The following is a 15,835-nucleotide window of genomic DNA, read 5'->3' on the forward strand; positions in this document are numbered from 1 at the left end:
AATAACGTATGTATTTGCTAATGTAAAACTATGAAAAGTTATAATCTAGTCTTTAAAAATATTTTATACTTAAAAATTTAAATGTCTTCAAAAATTTGCAAGACTAAAAATCAGAGTTGGATGCATATGTGAGCCAGTTAGCATCAAACAATGAAGTTCTTTGAAGATTGTAGCTAATAGTAGTATATAAATTGCTCACATTTATATGAGGCAAACTGTTCTAGGTACTAAAAGCGTTTTACATATATAAGTATTATTATCGTCTTCATTTTACAGATGAGGAATGAAAGTTCATGGAGGTTAAGTAAATTGTCTGAGGTCACGCAGCTAATTATCCAAGTAATCAGTGGGGTGACTCATGTAAATAAATTATGCTACTTGCAATAAGCGGGAGATAGTTGGTAGGCCACAACATGTGTATGCAACTAAGGTAGAGTAAAATATATAACACAGTAAAGTTCTGTGGAAACATCAAAAAAGAAACACAATCAGAATTATAAACAAAAATGTGGGAATACAAAAATCATGGTACATCTAATTAGAATAAGGTATGGATAGGGAGCAGACTATGGTAGAAGATGAAACTGGAACGAAAGGTTGAATCAGTTCATGAAGAACATTGAATGCCTTCCTAAGAAACTTAGAACTGTTAGAGATTTTTATTTACTTTACTTTATTCGCTTTACAAGCATATGCACATGTGTTGTTATCTTTAGAAGGCAGTGGTGCAAACACTAGATGAAAGAAGTGGGAAGGAGATGAGAGTATTACAGTAACATTGGTTAGGGACAGGTATAACAGCAGGAGAAAGGAAGGACTCCAGCCAATAGCTTGTATTTTGTGGTAAGGGAATGCAGAAGACGTAGGAAAATCTATCCTTCCTACTGGGAAAAAGAGAAATCAAATGTACATACACCTGCTGATGGTGATGTAGTATTATTGCTATTATGGAGTGATTTGGTAAAGCAGTAATGTGGAGTAGTGAGCATCTTAGCTCCACCTTAAGACCATATAGGCCTCAGTCATTTAGACAAATGGGAATACTTGTGTCTATTTTGCCAGGCTCTGTTAAGAGTTATGTGAAAACACATGAAAGCTGTTAGAACAGTTTTCACCAGATGTAGGCGCTCAGTAGTTTTCCTTCTTTCATTGATGAATTATTTCAGGAATCATTATTTACTTGCTTGAGGCATACCAAGCACAAAGCGCACAAGCACTTTGCTAATGGTTTGTTGACAAGCCACTTTCTACATAGAATTTTTAGATTATCTTCATAAATTTTAAAGTGAATGTGATGTTTCCTATATATTATCTTCCTATTAAAAGATGGTAAATTAGAATTTAGTAAAGTTTTATAACTGGCTTTACATGATTATATATTATGGAAGAGCTGAGGTAAATGATTAAATGTATGCCAGTTTTAAAACCTAGTTAACACTCTGTGAAGTCGTTACAGAATGTATGTGTGTCTGAATCTGTTTAATATACACATATATATTCATGTAAGTATCTTGCAAAATACAAGATGTAATGCAAAAATAAAATAAAATAGCTTTGGGAATAGCTTATAAAGTGAATTGAATATGGCACACACAGCATACCATTTTAAGATATATCTATGTAGTGCTTGGAAAGCCAGGCTGATATCCTGCACTAAGCAGCTGTAAATATGAGTCAGTAACATGGGTATGCTTCACGTAGTATGTACTGTTCTCCAGTTGGGTTCTTTATGCAGTGACAGAGATACGTATCAGTATCAGCAGGAACCGTGACTGTGGAATTTCCACATTATTGTCTTCTATGTAGTGAAATGATGCAACAAAGTAGAAAGTGACTTCAATTAGCTAAAATTTTAAAATATGAATTAGTACCAGTAGGTATTATTACCAGTGATAAATACTTGGAGGTCATCTATCACACTCTAGGAAGTAGTCTTGTGTGTGCATGTTTTTAACTGGTATATATTTTTAAATTGGTTCTAAATTCCTGGTAGTGGCTTTATCTATATGCAATTGCAGTAAAACTTACATTCTTTTTATTGACCAGTTTTAAGTCATGGATTTCTGATAAATGAATAGAACTAACATTTATTGGTCATTTACTGTATCTCAGGCACTGGGCTCTGTACTAAGTGCTTTATATCATACTTCATTTAATTTTAACAACAACCATGTGAGAAGTAAATATTATTACCCCTGTTGACAAGATGAAGAAGTTGAAGTCTAGAGAAACTAATGAATTTGCTCAAAGCCATACACCTAATTAGTGTAGCCCATGCACTTTCTTCTGTAAGGTGGTGTCAAGGTTACATTGGTACTAGATACTGTGTTCAGAACCTTCTCACACCCATGTTCCCCTGTTTCACTCCTTATTTATCTAAAACATAATTTAAATGAAATGGCTCTGTCAAAACCTGTATTTCTTTCTTTTTTTCCTTACTATTTTTGAGACAGTCTTGCTCTGTTACTCAGGCTGGAGTGCAGTGGCGCAATCACAGCTCACTGCAGCCTCAACCTCCTGGGCTCCAGCGATCTTCCCATTTCAGCCTCCAGGGTAGCTAGGACCACAGGCGCACACCACCACACCTGGCCAATTTTTGTATTTTTTTGTAGAGACAGGGATTCACCATGTTGCCCAGGCTAGTCTAGAGCCCCTGAACTCAAGTAATCTATCTGCCTTGGCCTCCCAAAGTGCTGGGATTACAGGCCTGAGCCACTGTGCCCAACCAAATTTTTGAAGACATTTAAATTTTAAGTATAAAATATTTTTAAAGACTATTTCTTGGGTTTGAAAATTATATGTCAGAAGGAAGGGGAAATGTAAGAAAAACCCAGCTGCATTTTCCCCTTTCATTTTCAATTTCAGAAAGCAGAAATCTTACCAAATGACAATTAGAATAGAAAACACACACAACTGAGATAGAACGGAATCATAAATGTATATGAGGTAATGGTGTTTGTTTCTTTTGTCTTATTAGATGATCCATGAGGCCTTCACAATAGGGAAGTTGTTCTACATACCTCAAGAAAACTTTTATCATGTGCCTGCCAGGTGCCTGACATGATTCTAAATGCTGAGGACATAGTAGTTAGCCAAAGGGATATAACTCTTGCTCTCATGCAGTTTATATTCTAATCTGGATATTCTAAATATTTCATGTAGAATGTGAAATGATACCATATTTAAGATAATCACATAGGAAAGAAACTTTCAGAACTTCTGTAATAATTTCATGTAGGAAAAGAAGGTCTCCTTAGTGTATCTCATCTTTCAGACCTTTATATGTAATGACACGATTTTTCCTAATTTAGAATTAACAATTTTCTCCAGCAGGTAAGAAAAACTGACTTGTGTTTGGAAATCAAGACCTAAGTTCAAATCAAGACATAAACAAACATAAAGTTAGGGCAAAGTTTGTCTCTCTCTCTATATAATCAGTTCTTCAGTGTTCAGGTGTGAAATGAAAAAAAAAAAAAATGCAGAAGAAACAAAATTCTGCCTATGATATCCTATAACCCAAAACAGACAAAAATAGGCAAATCAAGGCAACCCCAAATAGGCAAACAAAAAGCAAAAATCAATGAAGACTGATTTGTTCCACATTTGAGAAACTTTTTCTTTTTTAAATTACTTTTCTGAGAATGTGAACTTTCCGTATATGCTTATTTACTCTCATATTAATGATTCATTTCTTCTTTTCCCAAGTGTTCCCCAATACTTCATAACTGGCTGAATCTAAGAGGTGCTAGGTTAAAAAATTAAGACTCAGGAACTTAATTGTAGCACTTACAAATAAAAGCATTTAAATTACAAATGAAAAGCTCTGTTTAGGTCTCAAGAGTTTCAAAATTACATGTTTTCTTAATTCTCTTATTTTTAAAACAAATCATCTCTTTTACTCACTCTGTTCTCTTCCATCATGGTAAAAATGCTTTAGCTTATCTTAAAATATTTTATGTATGTGTGTATGATAAAGCCTTGCTCTGTCGCTCAGGATGGAGTGCGGTAGTATGATCTCGGCTCACTGCAACCTCCACTTCCTGGGTTCAAGTGATTCACCTCCCTCAGCCTCCTGAGTAGCTGGGATTACAGGTGCACACCCGGCTAATTTTTGTATTCTTAGAAGAGATGGGGTTTCACCATGTTGGCCAGGCTGGACTCAAACTCCTGACGTCAAGTGATCCACCAATCTTGGCCTCCTAAAGTGCTGGGATTACAGGCATGAGCCACCACACCTGGCCTAAAATATTTATAAATTTTCTCTCTAATGCTAATGACTGGTTGTTGGTCATCTGTTGTGTCAGTTTTCAAAGTATGATTTGCCAACATAGTAATATTAACATGTTTTATTAACATTTGCATGGATAATAGGTAATAATGGATAGAACCTTAGCACAAATCAAAGCAGGAACCAAACTATACTTGTATTCTTCACTCCAATATGCTCACAGTGAAAACAACCAACCAACCAAAAAAAAAAAAAGGAAGCTTCATTTCAGAATATACTTAATGAAGCAATAAAATGATTAATTTTATTAAATCTCAACCTCTCTGTAAATGTCTTTTTAATATTCTGTGTGACAAAATGTAAAGTATATATAATTTTTCAGCAACTGAGAATCAGTCGTTGTTGATATGGTTTGACTATGTCCCCACCCAAATCTCATCTCAAAATGTACTTCCCATAATCCCCACGTCATGAGAAGGACCTAGTAGGAGGTAATTGAATAATGGGGGCAGTGGTGTTCATGATGTTCTTGTGATAGTGAGTTCTCATGAGATCTGATGATTTTATAAGGGGCTTTTCTGTCTTTTGCTCGGCACTTCTCCTTGCTGCTGCCATGTGAAGAAGGACGTGTTTGCTTCCCTTTCCACCATGATTGTAAGTTTTCTGAGGCCTCCTCAGCCATGCTCAACTGTGAGTCAGTTAAACCTCTTTCCTTTATAAATTACCCAGTCTCGGGTATGTCTTTATTAGCAGCATGAGAACGGACTACTACAGGTAGTAGATTTAGTAAATCTCAAGTAGTAAATCTTGAGATTTACTTCATGAAACAAAATTTTTACTAGAAACAATGACTGACAGAAAAACTATGGTTATTCAGACTTGGGTATTTGCAGACATATTCTCAAAAATGAATGAATTGAGCCTGCCAGTTCAAGGAAAACAGTTGACAATATTTATTGCTAATGATAAAACTCAAACTTTCAAGCAAAAGTTAGGATTTTGTGACGCTTGTATCCACGTAACTGATCTGCATAACTGAGTGGACCAAACATTTTTTTTCCCAGATGGCCAGTGCCTGTTGTTTCATATTCCTGCATAGGTAAAAGATCAGTTTAAAATACAAGATGGACAGTAAGTTTTAATTTATCAGAATATGAAAATTTCATTGATAGGGTTTTAGAGCCTGTATTGTAAGTTTTAAGAAACTCCCTGTTGTTCAGTTATAGTGTATATTAAAGAATAACCACTCATATGAAAAGGCTATTAAAATAGCCTCCTTTCTAACTGCGTATCTGTGTGGGATCAATTATTCTTAATATGTGAATCACAACAACATGTTGTAACAGATTGAGTGCAAAAGCAAACATCTGGTTTCTTCTATTAAATTAGACATTAAAGAGATTTGCAAAAATGTAGAGCAATGCCACTGTTTTCTTGAAAATATGTTTAAATATAATGAATTTATTATTTTTAAAATGAATTACACATTTTTTTAACTGTTCAGTTTTTTTTTTTTAACATAGTAAATACTGAAAACTGTATCCAGATACATAGAAAATTTGGTATCCTCAGTCATTTTTAACAATGTAAAAGGGTCCCAAGAAGAAGGTATTTGAGAACTGCTGTCTAGAGGAATCACTGCTTTTAAAAGTCGCAGAGTGCAGAGCTTTACTTCCTTCCACTTTATCTGCTGCTCAGTAGTTTGTACTCAGGCAAATAACCTCTTCCAGCTCTAGTCCCCTCATCATTTGTAAAATGAGAGGAGTAACACTTACATGGCAGAGTATTTTGAGGACTACATTAAACAAGATTTATAAACCTGTAATAGGGGATAGATAAATGATTACATCTCATTTAATCTCCCAAACTCCGTGAAGTGTAAGTATTGTTGTTGTGAAGTGTTTGAGACCAAAGAAAATTAAGAACTTGCTTAAGGTCACAAACTAGTAAATGGCAGTCAGATCTGGAATCCTTGTTTTATTCATGGAATATTCAGTACCGTTTTTTCATGCTATAGATTTGAAAAAAGAGTACATGTAAGCAAAGTAGAAGTTACATAGAATCACAATATGTTTGAAGTACAAGAGAGGTTAGAGAATTTATCTTCCTACAACCTCATTTTATTGATAAGGTAACTCAGGGCACGCAGGTACAACAGTGTGACCCCTAACTTGCTTTGAAGCTGGCAGTATTTTTAACATAATCATCTCATTCCTGTTAAGCATTCTTCTTTTTTATTTTTTGCTTGACCACACCAAAAGAATTCAGACCTCTTTGGCAAGAACTGTCCTTATCTGTTCCACAAAGATGCCAATGTTAACAAAAAACAGATAATAAAGAAACAGAAAGATTATGGTGAATATAATCATGGTAAATAACTATCATCTTCTACGGCTATAGGCTGATTTTTGTTGTAGAAGCGAAAAGAAAAATTTACAATGTTTTTCAAACCTTAGAATCTCAAGAGTTAGAAGTTTAACTGAAGTGATGGAAAAAGGGAGTGTGTGTGTTAGAGGGGAAAGGGAGAGACTTACTACTGTAATAAAAAAGTGAAAGGAACTGGAAATATTTGGAACAGGAAAGTGCTTATGATATTCAGGGTCAGATAACTCATCTCCTCAGAGCAGCCTAATAAGATTTCAGGATAACACACTATTTTTTGGTGGTTCTTGATATTATACTATGCATTCTGATACTTCACCTTCAACCCAAAGATACCTTATGGAGGATGAAATTAAGGGTTTGGTTCACCACTCTATAACCACCCCATAATGCATATCTCTTTTTTGTGTGTTTCTTCATAATTTCTTCCCATTTTACTATTACTAAGTAGAATTTAAAACATAATCACTTGAGTTAATGGTGCAGTATTAAACTATATTTTTATGTAATTAAATGTATTTTGTATATAATAAGCTCAAAGGAAATGCAGATTATTTTCAGATTAGTCTGTGATTAGTTTAATTTTGGAAATTCACAACTATTCACTTTTGGCTGTATGTCCTGACATTTTCTGCTTTCTCTAATATACTAAAGTCTTGTTTCAGTCCTTTCAAATCCCTTTCTAAGTAAAGTCACTAATATAAACTCATAAATAATTTTATATGTATGTAATATTCCCTAAATATGTAAAATTAGATATGTAAATATGTAAAATCTCCCTGAAATTAGATTAAATCAGTGACATTTATACATATATTCATATATAATTTATAAGATATATATATCTTTATATACAGATATAATTTTTATATATAATAAAAATATTTATATATTTTATATAAATTCAGTACTCTGTACATGATCTATACATATCTTTATAAATATATATTTACACATGTGTGTCTATATACATATATACATATGTGTAGGTGTGTGTGTATATATGTGTATATGTGTATATATACATATTTTTTTTCATGTAAATGATTTTCTGTGTTTGTGGTCAGAGTAGGTTTAGATTTATTTTTATCCCTCTGTAATCTTAGGCAATGGGAGGTTAGATGTCCTTTTCCCAAATTTTGTTTTAGGTAAGGGTAAAGTTGGAAGTGGTCAGAGGAAAGCAATCCCCATGTGGAGCATTACTACATTACAGTGTTGACTCAGGGACACTTCCCTTGCACTACATTCCTAATCTAGGCAGGTATGTTTGTCTGAGTCTTTTCCGTAATCTAGTTCATTCACTCAGTATTACCTTAACAAATGTATCGTAAGAACCTGTGTTTACTACCTGAGTCTTACTCGGTGAATCATCACTGTGCTGGTTTTCTAACCAAGACATTGGGGAGATTTCTGAGTCAGTAGCATAGCTAGAGCTAGAAATCATGATTCCTACACCTGCTTGGAGTCTAGTGATCCTGTTACACGTGTGAGTTGGCCTATTGAAAGAGCTGGTGCCTGGTTTCATGTTTTGTATGTAAGTTTTTACATTTTAACATGAAGGCCTAAGCACAGGCATCTCAGGTTTTCCTCTCAGAATTCTCATCCCCTTTCTTCCCCATACACTCATTTTGTCTTTGTTGTAAAACCCTTCTTTAGCCAGGCTGGTCTAGGTTGGGAAAACGACTCTTTGATCATAACTGAAGAAGGAATGTATCAAAGCAAACCATCCTCTGTGAGAGGGACTGTGGCCATGGCTGTACACTTGGGTGTGTGAGAAGAAATGGGATCCTGCAGACCAATGGCAGGTCGCTCCCCTGAGACAGCAAGCAAGGATGAAAGACAGTTTGCAAACAGGAGTTGCTTGTGAAGTCGAGAGAGGCAAACAGGAACATTTCACACCTGCTGTTTCCTGTCCTCTCAGTGTGTGCAGGAGGGAAGAAAGGAGACATCTGGGTCTCAAAGAATATCAAAGTTTTTGAGAAATCAAGAAGGAGGCAGAAAAGGATCTCAGATAAAAAAGACATTCTGCACATACACTCAAGTACAGAGACACTTGCACCATTCCCTGCCCCTCAACTTGTTTTCCCCATGCATTGTGGAATGTTAGTAATGAAGGCCTCTGGGTTTGCTGCTTGTGAGGAGGAAAGTGATGCTGGGAAACTTGATATGTGTAAATAGAAAATATATAAGCAAAGTTATCAGCCAGTCTTGATGTTGCAGCCGAAGCTGAGAGTGCCGTGGTATATCCTGTTTTGTGCGTTAGCTTTTTCTGGGGCATGAACATTCAGGCATTTTATGAAGAACTTAGACAAAGGAAAAAATGTTTTGAGGTTTTATATTTTTGATCATTAGCTGGAAGGTTTGTCCAGTAGTAAGTTACTTGTGAGATTTATAAAATATTAGGAACATTTGACAAGAAGAGACAGGTTTTATGGGAATAATTTGTTTCCTGTTGACCCTCACTGTGGACATATTTGTGTGTACCTGTGTGTGTGTAAAAAGGAGGGTTTATAGAAATACAAAATCTTTTGAATGAATATGAACATGATTGACAAAGAATTTTAAAGGTATAAACTGATATGATTCTGAATCATTAATAAACATATTCATAAAGCTATGACTATTAGGTCCTTTTACTGGTGGAAAGATTTTTCTAATCTTGATTGGAGTCATTTGATGGCAAGAATCCTTTCTTGTCACTATTTTTTGAAAATTAAGAACATGTCATGTTTGTTGCTGTTTGTGTCTAATAGAGGTTTTAAATGATAAATATAGTTTTCAGCTTGAACACTGGTAATTTCAGATATGAAAGTACTATTGCCATCTTTCTGTGCCAGGCTTGTTACACAGCAGTCAAAATATGTAATGGTTTTCTTAAGACCAGTAGCCATTAATGCAAACCAGTATTCTTGAGCATTTGTTACTGATAACCTCACATTTAATTGTTTGTGGTTTGTCATAGTTTTCATGACATGACAAAAACTTACATGTGTTGATATTGAATATTTTATTGTTGTTCAACCTGTTGTCAGTGAAATAGAAAGGAGAAGGTGCTACTGGAGAAAACATTATAGGTTTACTAAGAAGTGGCAGTGAGTTTGATGTTAGTAGAGGTCATGCCTTTGAACAGTACTGCTAAGGAATAGATCTAATGAGATTTGGGATGTTTTAAAAAGTTAGTCAGCATTAGTGTAATATTCCTTCAGGGAGCATTTGTAATGCCCACAAGAATGTGTCCGTAGAGAGATCAGATTCCAGGCTAGCCTTTATTTGCTTTCAGTAGTTGACATAACACACACCTGTGTGTTCTCTTCGCTAACCTCAAAATTGTTTTGAAAAGCTTCTGACATTTGGAAGCGTGAAAGAGAGAAGATTTTGATTTGTTTTCTGACAAGTAGGAAAAATACATTCTAAATGTTGTGTTTTACCCATATATGGCCCTTGCAGTAAAGGCCTTGGTGTGTCTCATATCCTTCCTTTTTTTTTTTTTTGTAACAGAGTCTCCCTCTGTTGCCCAGGCTGGAGTGGCACAATTTTGGCTCACTGCAGCCTCCGCCTCCGCCTCCAGGCTCAAGTGATTCTCCTGCCTCAGCCTCTCTAGTAGCTGGGATTACAGATGTGTGCCACCACACCTGGCTAATTTTTGTATTTTTAGGAGAGACAGGGTTTAGCCATGTTGGCCAGGCTGGTCACGAACTTTGTCTCATGTCCTTCTAATCAATTGTGGAATAAAGCCTCTATGATTCCATGATAGATTATACTTAATTATATAGTGTTTTCCTTGAAGCATTTTAACATGCTAGAGATAGATGTGTGTGTGTGTGTGTGTGTGTACATGTGTGTGTGTTTACAGTTAGACGTAAAATAGCGCTTGTGTTTTCTTCTTGAAGGGAGTCATTTAAAAATTATCTCTCGGCCAGGGGGTGCAGTGGCTCACACCCGTAATCCCTGAACTTTGGGAGGCCAAGGCAGGTGAGTTGCTTGAGTCCAGGAGTTCAGGACCAGCCTGGGCAACATGGCGAAATGCTGTCTCTACAAAAAATAGAAAACTTAGCCAGGTTTGGTAGTTCATGCCTGTAGTCCCAGCTACTTAGGGAAACTGAGGTGGGAGGATCGCATAAGCACAGGAGATTGAGGCTGTAGTTAGCTGTGATTGTGTCACTGCACTCTAACCTGGGCGACAGAGCGAGACCATCTCAAATAAATAAATAAATGAAAAGAAATAATCTCTCCTGATAGTTTGTGTGTAGGAAAAGAAGTGATAAAACTCACCTAATTGAACTTCACCTTTTACATAGTGATAGATAAAGCTTTCCTTGATAGCATACATTGACTCAGTGCCAGTAGTGTCATAAATGCTGTTTCTTAAGAGAATGTCAAATTTCAGTAAATTTGCTTTGAACTTCAAAGCAGTGTGCAATAACTTTGATAATCAAGCTGATCTTATAAAATGATATAACAGATGTTATGTTTATAATTATAAAAATGTTGAATTTTCTGTTTTAACATCCCTGATGTCCCACATTGATTTTTATTGCATTCACAGATTTTTCTTTTCAAAAATAAGCTTCACATGGTTTGACATCAGCAGCTTATTTCTTGCAATCTGTTTAATTGAGACTTTTCTGCTGTTTATCCTAAAATGCAGATAAATGGCTTTCAGCACACTGTTTATAGTGTAATAGCTCCTGAAGTGAGTCAGCATTATCAGCTAGAGTCTCCATGTCATAACTAATGGTCTCTCTGCTTATACTTTCCTGCTAGTGAGGAGCCACTGAACTCCACAGAGGCAGGAGCCTTGCATAGTTGGGGGTGGGTAGATTGTTTTGATGGTGCCTATTGGACAAGGCTTTTTTCCTCCTTTATAGGTGTGAAATGAGAAGAGAAATATGTCATTTTCATGATTTTAGCATGCATGCTCAAAAGTGCCATGTTCTAAGGCTGGGGCAAAGAACTTTTAGGATGTAGCGATCCTAGAGGGATTTGTTTTCTTCCAGATTATCTGCTATTTCGTAATAGCACAATTTTAATACTTTTCTGTTGAGGCTGTTTGACTTGCTGCTAGAGAATGGCAGCTACTAGGAAGTATTTGTATTACTACCAAATAGTTATTATGGGCTTAATAATAAAAGTGAGTATTGTTTGTTTCCCAAGAAAGAAAGAAACTAAAAAACTTCAATTGTTAACTAATTGTTTATCATAAATCAGGCCTATTCATTTTGAAAGGTCATTATGCTTTTTCTTTAGAGAAAAAAGAAAACAACTATGAGACCCCTAGGGAAGATCAACAGACTTGACCATGAGAGTTAAAACTGACAAGTTTTGCCAACCTTTAATTATTTGCTGGGTTTTTACATAGAAGATAGAGGATTCTGTAGGTAAATACAGGGAATAGTTTTCATAACTGAAGTACCAATGAATACATTTTGGTAAAATATTTTGTTTGATCTCATTTGTTCTTTTAGAATGTGGAAAATTTTGACAGAAGTGGCCATTAAGATAGCCATGGTCCTTTGCCCCCATATTAGTATTATGATTGTTTGGGGTCACTTTTGTCATTTAAATACAATGTATTTATTTTTTAATTCGCTCTGATACTGAAATTTAAGATAATATATTCAATTTCTTAAAAATATTTCAAAGTGGAAAAACATAACACACACAAATACATCTACCTAATGTTGGTGTGGCTTAAAATACAGAAATATCTGAAGATAGGGTTTGTGAATGGTAATTTTTTCTCACATAGCATCCCAGATACAGGCTTTTTGTTGTTCTTTTTTTGGTGGTGATTTGTTTATTGTGAGAGCCCGTATTGACAGTTATTTAAAAAAGGAGAAAGGAAACATTTTGACCTTAGAGTAGAATTTATGGGTGAGAACATTACTGGCATAAATGAGAAGATATGAATTCGATAAAAGAATATAAAGAAAGAAAATTTAAAGGTAAAATTAACAAGGCTTTTAAAGACTGGGACCACTGAGTTGTACTGGGTGTTATACAATTTAAAAAATAAGAATATAAAAGTGCTTTAGAAGAATGTTTTGAAAACTGAAGCCATTTGTTTATCCAAAGAGGGACAGCTTGAGCAGCATCAGGCCAGAATGTTCCTCTGTGTGCCATGCCCAGATTGAAGATAACACAATTATTATAATAACATAGTTTCAATTCAAATCTCTCCTCAGCGTTTCTGCCCAGAATTCAACAAGATTGTCCTTTGGCAGTCTTATTCCTGCAAATCAAAGCAAAGTAGATGGTGGTTCAGTATTTCAGCCTATTAAGTATAATTTCAAGAAAAAAGATATATCATAAATTATCAAAACTCTATGAACTCTAGTCTTACACATATCCAGGTTGTAGTTCAACTGTCTTATTTTACTTGGATATAGACTAATGGAAGAGTTAGGGGAATACTAGTAAAACATCTTACAGCACACTTCCTGAATACCATTCTTCTTTCAGTCGGCCTCAGGGTGTTACTTGGAAATTGAAATGCAGTATTCTAACACAAGTGTTTGAATACGAGGGAAAACTGTAAGATTTGTTAAATTCTGTTGAGAGAAATGTTCTTATGTACACAGTAATTTTTTTTGACCCTATTGATTTTAATACATATCCTATGCATATTTTTTTCTAACAAAATTTTTAATATACTTTTTGACTAGTAGGGAATTAGCATATAAACAGCAATAACAAAAATAACTTAAAATGTTTAACATGTTCTTTTATATATATATTTAAATTATAGTTACATTTTGTAAAAATTATATTTACATGTTGAATTGATGTGCTTTCTTCGTTTCAGCTCTTTTTGTAAAGGAACTTTTTTGGTTTGTTTTTGACCATCTGCTGTTAGGCAAGGGTGTCTGTTTTTTGGATAAGATTTTAGGTTATGTGTTTAAAGTGGCACAGATACTAGCTTGGAGGACACATGATTTTATGTTTATCTATAGCATAAAAGGAAATAGAGTGAAACTTTTGGTGTGAGTGAACAATCAGCAGACCTTTTATGACAAAAGAACAACAACAAAATTGACAACTTTTATGCCACACTCTCCAAATAGATTTTAAGGTTCATGAACATAGTGGCCATTTCTTCTTCAACTCTTTGAGCCCAAAGTGCTTACAGCACTTTGAAATATTTGTGTATGGTAAATATTTCTTAATATTTGTGTATGATAAATATTTCTTAAATCAATTTGGACTTGTTAGCAGCTTTAAGTTGGCTCTAATAAATATTTCATTCTGTTTTAACCATATATGATGAATAGGATAGCTGTGTCTCAACTATAAATTTTATATCAGAATTTTTAATGAATCAAGTCAAATAATATGGTAGATTTAATAAAAAGATAGAAATAATGGCATTCATTTGGTCTTCAGTTTTCCAAACATTTTGAAATTTTCCAAATTTAAAGGGAATTTGACATTTAGTAAAGGTAAATCTCCTTAATGACAGATTTCTAAATGTTTGTGTAGTTGATTGATTTATGAAATTGAGATTCTCTTAAGATAAACTTAAGACATTGCATATTGAAATAACATTCTGATTGTCAAAAGATATTATAAAAATAGATTTCTAGATATTTAAATGATGAATTCTAGATATTTTTCTGCCTTGCATAGACTCAGAGGTAGCTTTTAACCATCTGGAAATGTTATATAACACACTGTGGTCAGTGACATTTTTTTCATTCTTTTTCCTTTTTCTTTTCTTTCTTTCTACTCTTTTTTGTTTGTTTGTTTTTGATTCCTAGGTTTCCTTTCTTTTTTACCTTTCCACTGTCATATGCCATGGGTCCTGAACATAGCTCATTGCTTGACCGGAATAATCTCTCTTGCCAGCTTATAATCAAAGGGAGCACTGAGAAAAACAGCTGAGCTGTATTAGGCAACCACAGTCTGGGCTGCATTTCTTAACTGCTGAATAACACATCACAGGTGCAGGATTAGTGCTGCCTACGGTGCTGGGCTTTTTAGTGGAAACCCCTAGCAATTCTGTGCCTCCTCCTCATGTCTCTCATCCCAGGGAGCCTGGCAACGATATATCAAGCGTACAGAAATCAAAAGTGAGTAGTGGGAGAAGCTTTATATCTCACGGAGACTGTTTTTCTTTTCCCTCCAAAAAATGTAAGCAAGATGAGTAAAGCCAATTCTGGCACAATAAAAGATGTTAGAACTTAGCCTTTCTTGGCATAGTTGGTGAAATAGACTAATTCAAGGGGATCAAAAATTTTATCTAAAAAGATTACATGGCAAGAAAATACCATTTAACCGAACTCTTCTGGTAGTGTATAATTTAGGTTACTTTTAAATTAATGATGTTCTTTATTAACTTTTGTGTTATGTGTGTTGGAGTGAGTGTGTGTTTGCCCCTACACATTTTCAACACTGTCAAGGTTAAAATCAAGTGTTGTGGTTATATAAAGGTCTTGGGGTTTAATTTTTTATAGTTTTTGATGTTGTGAATTCTTTTACTATTAATGTATCAACTGTACAATTCTAAATTCATAGATTATAAAGGTCTAGGTTTGTTTCTTGCAAATATGAGTTTTAAAAAATGCAAACTGATTCTTTAAAGTATATATGTAATGATTTAGATGTTAGATCAAATGAATGTTTCAAAAGTATAGTTACTAAGATATTTATTTTTGACCAAGAAGGATATAAATTGTTTTAGCATGATAAAGTATACATTTGGAGAAGTGAGGCAAGTATGTTTTAGTAATTCGTATCATTTTTGGTATCTATCTTAGAAAATTTTTCTGTGTTGCACAATAGATAAGTGTAAAAGCACATGGATGGCACTACAGATTTTAAACAGTTTTCTTTGGTTTCCAGTTTGTTCTCTTAACACTATGATGGCTTTCTCATGTTTACATTGCATTCTTATTCATTTTATTGCTGGTGATCATTATTCCATATTGTTTCACCAGAGATAGACCTTTAAACTCATTGATGGTGATAATAGTCGATAATAATGTTTAGCTTAAAATATATATCCTATATTTTATACCTCAAATATTTAAACATTTGAACTAGCAATATATTTGAATATTTTTGTCAGTAATAACTAAGGTTACCTTTAACAGTTATCCTATTAGAGGATACAGTAAGGATTAGAAGCAGACAGATTCTAAATGCTTTCCAGGTTTTTTCTTTGGGGAAAAAAGAATAGCACAAACACGGTGATTTGGTTTCTGGTTTGTCTGGCTTCATTGTCAC

General features: G+C 34.4%; 1 protein-coding gene across 6 annotated transcripts in view; it reads left to right on the forward strand.

Annotated features, from left to right (window-relative positions):
* The window catches only part of BMPR1B (bone morphogenetic protein receptor type 1B), a 407,599-nt gene that overhangs the window by 327,603 nt on the left and 64,161 nt on the right, over nt 1-15,835 (forward strand). The window contains exon 1 of one of the 6 annotated variants that reach the window (XM_037990048.2): nt 14,177-14,679. The exons of the other annotated variants lie outside the window; for them this stretch is intronic. The gene's annotated coding sequence lies outside the window, so the exon portion shown is untranslated. Of the gene's footprint in view, nt 1-14,176; nt 14,680-15,835 lie in introns of those variants that run through there. 6 annotated transcript variants of the gene reach the window in all.

The sequence above is a fragment of the Chlorocebus sabaeus genome, chromosome 7, assembly GCF_047675955.1.
Source record: "Chlorocebus sabaeus isolate Y175 chromosome 7, mChlSab1.0.hap1, whole genome shotgun sequence".
Lineage (NCBI taxonomy): Eukaryota > Metazoa > Chordata > Mammalia > Primates > Cercopithecidae > Chlorocebus > Chlorocebus sabaeus.